Here is a 6,497-nt window from a genome sequence, read left to right as displayed (position 1 = left end):
CATATGCCCATGGTAGGAGAGGCTAGAGGCAAAAGTGGGCAGAGCATTGAATGCAGTTTACCTTCTTACAGTAGACAGATGTCTACACACACACCTCTCCTATCCTCCAGACAGACAAGCAAGGAGCATTATCAGAGTTGAAGGACATAGTCCAGGCAGGCAAAAGCACTTATGTGAAGCAGGGCCAATGAGAGTGAGATCTGGGGAGTGTGTGTGTGAGAGAGAGAGAGAGAGAGGGGGGTGGGGACTGGAGAGAGTTCCGAGGGTCAGATACATTCACAGTGGCAGGGAGAATTAGGCTGGACTCATCAGCATGTAAGAAAATGCTTTGAGAAAAAGAAGAACATTAGGGCAGAGGTTTTCAACCTTTTATACTCCACGGCTCCCTTGACCACCACATTCTACAGCCCCCCTGTAGGAAAATGTGCTCCAAGCCTCAGAAGCCCAGTATGTAACCTCTTGCCTGCAGAGCTGGGAGCCCCTCACTCCTCCCTTGTGAAGTGTTCCCACAGCTTCCTCTTTCTCCCCTCTCCTTTGGAGTCTCCAGGGAGCTGCCACAGCCTAGTCCTTGAGGTCCACCCCCAAGATAATTGCCTCCTCACACCATCCCACAGGGGCCTGGGAAGAGGATGCCCCCAGCTTTAGCAGCCCAATGGAGACTGGCCAAAGGTTAACCTGAGGCTACCATCTTACTCACCTTGGGAGGCAGCAGTGGGCGCCATGGGCCTACATGTTGGAAATGGGAGCCTGGCCAGCCCAGAGGCACCATTCGCCTGGGGAGCTTGTAATCAGGGCTGCTGCAACAAACAGCTGTGCAAGCCTTTGGGAGGCAGAAATGCAAGAGGGCATCAGGAGGAGGGAAGAAAGAGGGATGGAGGCCAGTGTTGCCTGCGGCACCCCTGACCATAATTCAAGGCACCCCAGGGTGCCACAGCACACCAGTTGAAAACCACAGGGTTAGGGAGAAACTGTTGTGGGCACCACACATAGCCAACAACCAATTATATTGGCTAAAACAGAGTGCTTCGTTCAAATATATACCTGTCAGGGGAGGTGATCTGAAGTCACCAGGGAAGGCCTCTGTGGGTGTATGTGTGGCCACATTGGCAACCTATGTAATATATAATAATAATATAATAATAATAATAATAATAATATTTATTATTTGTACCCCGCCCATCTGGCTGGATTTCCCCAGCCACTCTGGGCGGCTTCCAACAGAAACCAAATACAAAATATCAAACATTAAAAACTTCCCTAAAAAGGGCTGCCTTCAGGTTTACTATACAGTGGTGCCTCGCAAGACGAAATTAATTCGTTCCGCAAGACTTTTCGTCTTGCGGAAATTTCGTCTTGCGAGGCACCGTTTCCCATAGGAACGCATTAAAATTTAATTAATGCATTCCTATGGGGAAAAAAGTCCGGGGGCCCCTTCCGACCGTCACCGGAGCCTCGCCGCGCCGTTTTAAAGCTACAGGGAGCGAACAGCAGCACTGCTGTTCGCTCCTTGCAGCTTTAAAACGTGGCGCGATGAGGCTCCGGCGGGGAGAGGCGGCGTCGGATCGCGCACGGCCATCCAAAATGGCGGCGCGATCCCACTCCGCCCCCCGCGCACCGGAGCCTCGCCGTGCCGTGTTTTAAAGCTGCAGGGAGCGAACAGAAGCATTGCTGTTCGCTCCCTGCAGCTTTAAAACGCGGCGCCGCGCCATTACAGGGAACTGTAAAGGCTTACCTTTTTCTCCGGTCGGGAGGGGTGTTGTGCATCGCATCCATCTTGGATCGACTGTCGATCCAAGATGGATGCGATGCACAACACCCCTCCCGACCGGAGAAAAAGGTAAGCCTTTACAGTTCCCTGTAATGGCGCGGCGCCGCGTTTTAAAGCTGCAGGGAGCGAACAGCAATGCTTCTGTTCGCTCCCTGCAGCTTTAAAACACGGCACGGCGAGGCTCCGGTGCGGGGGGGGGGCGGAGTGGGATCGCGCCGCCATTTTGGATGGCCGTGCACGATCCGACGCCGCCCCCGCGCACCGGATCCGCGTCGCGCCGCGTTTTAAAGCTGCAAGGAGCGAACAGCAGCACTCCCTGCAGCTTTAAAACACGGCGGGGCAAGGCTCCGGGGGGCGGGGGGGATCGCGCCGCCATTTTGGATGGCCGTGCGCGATCCGACGCCGCCCCCCCGCGCACCGGATCCGCGTCGCGCTGCATTTTAAAGCTGCAAGGAGCGAACAGCAGCACTCCCTGCAGCTTTAAAACACGGCGGGGCAAGGCTCCGGGGGGCGGGGGGGATCGCGCCGCCATTTGGATGGCCGTGCGCGATCCGACGCCGCCCCCCGCGCACCGGATCCGCGTCGCGCCGCGTTTTAAAGCTGCAAGGAGCGAACAGCAGCACTCCCTGCAGCTTTAAAACATGGCGGGGCAAGGCTCCGGGGGGCGGGGGGGATCGCGCCGCCATTTGGATGGCCGTGCGCGATCCGACGCCGCCCCCCGCGCACCGGATCCGCATCGCGCAGCGTTTTAAAGCTGCAAGGAGCGAACAGCAACACTCCCTGCAGCTTTAAAACACGGCGGGGCGAGGCTCCGGTGCTTACAGTGGTACCTCGCCAGACGAATTCGTCTTGCGAAAAAGAGCCATAGACGAATTCGTCTCGCGAGTCAACTAAAAACTCGCAAAACCCTTTCGTTTTGCGAGTTTTTCGTTGTGCGAGGCATTCGTCTTGCGGGGTACCACTGTATATTGGTTCATATATAGTAACTTTATCTTTAAAACCTGGGGTGCTAGTGTTAATTGCGCCTGATTTTCCTCTACTCTGAAACACCCTAACCAAACCCATGTGCAGTACAAGCTAGTTTGTCAAATCAAACCCATTGCAATATTGAATACTGTTCAGTGCAATGGAACAGAGGTGTATACTGCTCAACTTGATGGTTTACAATTTCATATATAAGAGTTTAGTGCTCTATCCAACAGAAGAAAGGTAAAAATAAGGTCTTCCTACTGATTAAGGTATGAATAGATTTGAGGCTCACATTTTTGAAAAATATTGACAGAAATCTTCAAAAAAGGAAGGAGAAATACAATTTTGCCATAAGCTGAAAAGTCATGTGGTAGTTTTTATAGAAAATATTTATATATCTCCAAATCATTAAAAATTTCAGAGTGGTTTACAACAGTTGTACATAAAACCATACAATAAAAATAACCAGAGGCAGATTTAGGGCAGCCGATTGGTTCTGCCACACCAGGCGCAGAGCTTAGGGTGTCACATTTATGGTGTAGTGAATTGAGAAGAATAGAAGGTAAGGGGCATGCCAAATTTTGGCTTTGCACAGGGTGCCGTTAAAATTTGAAAGACCAAAGTCCACCCCTGAAATCATATTTAAAGTTTCAATCAGAAATCAGGTAACTATTGTGGAAAATGTATTCTTAATTGCCTACTTAAGTTTGAACATGTCCCCACTCCCAATGTTGTTTCATTGACTTTGCTGTTACTTTAGTTAAAGGTGAAGAAAATGCATTGCCTCCTTTAGCCACTGTGTGTCACTATTATACTAGTAGATACAGTAGTTGTTCCATTAGGCAAGTAATTAACTCCATGTAAGGCCCACAAGTCCCAGGCTTGAGTTACCTCACAGCTGAGAGACAAGCAGGTGCTGTCTAGCTACCCCTGTACTCAACTACCATAGAGGGTGGGTGGAGAAGCTTTAAAGGGCAGTATAGCAGGAGGCAAGAGGGAGTAAACCCTCACTGCCCCAAAGCTTTTTTTAAAAAGGAGAATCCCATATTCCATACTTATGTGGGAATAAACCCTACTGAATTCATTGGAGCTTACTTATAAGTAGACATGTCCAAGACTGCACCACGAGTCTGTTCAGTATGCTGTTTATTATTTACCAGCATTTATAAACCACTTAAGATTTTGAACATCCATTTTCTAACCCGCTTAATATTTTAAAAATAATTTCTTACAGCACCTGTCAACAATGCCATTCTTCTGTCTACAGTAGCACCTTAGAGACCAAGTAAGTTTGTTCTTGGTATGAGCTTTCGTGTGTATGCACACTTCACGAAAGCTCATACCAAGAACAAACTCAGTTGGTCTCTAAGATGCTACTGGAAGGATTTTATTTTTTTTTATTTTGTTTGACTATGGCAGTCCAACACGGCTATACCTGTAACACATTCTTCTGCCTACGTAAGTCAAACAAGTCATTCTGTACAAAAGAAGAATAAATGGACACAAGTCAAACAAAGTCCACAATTAAAAGGATAATGTTTCAGTTTCCCACCTCTTTTCAGGATTCAATTTCAGTTTCTTGTCCCACATCCAGCCCACCACTGCCTGCAAACATTGGTTTAGCACCTCAGCTGCCTCTTCCGATTCAGAGGGGACATGGAGGTTTCTGCTACTGTGTTTGTTGTTATTTTAATGTAATTTGTATTTGTTTTTTAATTATGTTATTTTATAACTCTCCCTGGGACCTTTTGGTGAAATGTTGGCTAGACATACAAGTAATACATCCATAAATTGGCATCATCCACACAGTGGCATGTCTTTAAATTCCATGCTTTGGGAAAGACAGAAAAAACATTTTCATACCACAAGCTGTAATGAATTCAGACTGCTGAAAGACAAAAAGGAGGGACAATGAGATGGGAGAATATCTTCATGCCAGTGGCTCTTAGGATAAATTGGCATGGGGGGGGGGGTTGAGGTCTCAGACCCACCTATGGATCTCTTTCTTGTGGAGCTAACACCTCCTCTGCCACCTATCTCAGAAGAATTAATTGAAGGGTGGGATATTAATACTCTAAATAAATAATTTCATTTATCTCACTACTAATTAACTATGCTATAGAGTTCCTAAACATCAGCGATAAGAATGCAGGGGAAGAGATGCTTCCCTATCAAGGGAGTGTTATTTATATACAAATTTGAGCCCTGTTCCAAGTCACGGCCCCTGCAACAAGAAAATGCATGTACCTTTTGTACGAGAGAGAAAATATGCTCCCATGCTCCCATGTATGCAACTGCATGTTATCTTTATTCAAGAACTTTATTTAAGTCCATTTAAAAATAGAAAGCAAGAAAGCCAAACTTTGCCATTTAAAGTTTGGAAAAGTCCAGAAAAAAACAACATTCAGCCTTTCTTCCTAGAAAACCTGTGATTTGTTGAAGTGCTCCTTAGCTTGGATTCCTTTCCCTTGCTCTGCATTTATTAGTATGCTCCTATCTTGAAAACATAAAAAGCAGACACTTTGGTAAACTGAAGGAGGGAAATAGTAATTTTCTTTCACTGCTTCAGCTATCAGAGCTTCTACATACTGAGTAATTCAATGTTATTTGTAACTTTCTGACAGGGCAAGAGAGTGGGGAATAGACTTCTGAGAAATACAAATGGTTGAATCATTTACAGATTGGTAGAAAATGTACTGAGGAGAATAATGGCACTGGGGGAAAGTAATGGACGAAATGACCCCCATGCTTTCCCCTCTCCTATGATTGTTGCAGTTATCCCTCAGCGCACTAAGGCAGAGCCATCTTCCCATTCTTTCAAGCAGCAGTACAATGTCGGCAATGTCCATGCTGAATCAGAACAGATCTTTCTGTGCAAATGCAGCATACTTAGCAAGACAGCTACCGGTAAGAGTGGTCACATTTTGTCTAAGACTTGCTCCCCCCCCAACACTCTCTGCCTTTCAATTGCAAGTGCTCAGTGCAAGTATTGTTGGCAGATGGAGAGAGTTCCTGGCAGGTTAGAGATAACAAAGTGCTTGTTTCTCTTGAATTCAAGTGTGTGTCAAATATTTTAACAGCTAAGCCAATATTTTTTGAAGACTGGGCAATTTTCTTGTCAAACATAGTATATATTCCCTCCATGAAGATAAAAATCTCTTATTCATGTAGAAAGCCTCAAATAAGTCCTGTCCCCCCAAAAAAGCTTGCCTATCCTTTTTGATGGTAGCCCTAGGGCAATTTCAGGCAGGTCTCCGTGCTATAAAAATTGTTGTATTTTGCCTGGAGATCTTTGGGTAAGAAGTAAATAGGTCTAAATACTAATACTAATAATGAATGCCTTTGGGCGTGTGCAGATTACTTCCCTAGAGAGGGTGGTGGTCTTCAATGGCCATTTCTTTTATTTTAAATAACCTCTATGTTGCACTCTCGTTTTACATCTTCTCTGAAAAGCAGAAAGATAAAACAGCGCTAAAAATTATCCTGCCAATTAAGGCAGGCTAAACAAATAGTAAGGGCACCTTACTTCCTTAGTACAGTAATTTGAAATCCCCTTTATTAGCTCCCCCTGTATCTTAGATAGTTTGTTTTCCTTGTGATTAAAGGTTGATTGTAAAAAATAAAAGTCAATGCAGAGCACCTTACTGTTCTCCACAATGGCAGTCATATGGGGTGTGGTGCATGAGGGCCCACAATCTTGAGGCCACTTCCCAAACTCAAAAATCAAGTTATAATATACAATAATTCTGACATATGTGGT

Source organism: Lacerta agilis, chromosome 10 (assembly GCF_009819535.1).
Source record: "Lacerta agilis isolate rLacAgi1 chromosome 10, rLacAgi1.pri, whole genome shotgun sequence".
Lineage (NCBI taxonomy): Eukaryota > Metazoa > Chordata > Lepidosauria > Squamata > Lacertidae > Lacerta > Lacerta agilis.
Note: the sequence above shows the minus strand (reverse complement) of the source record.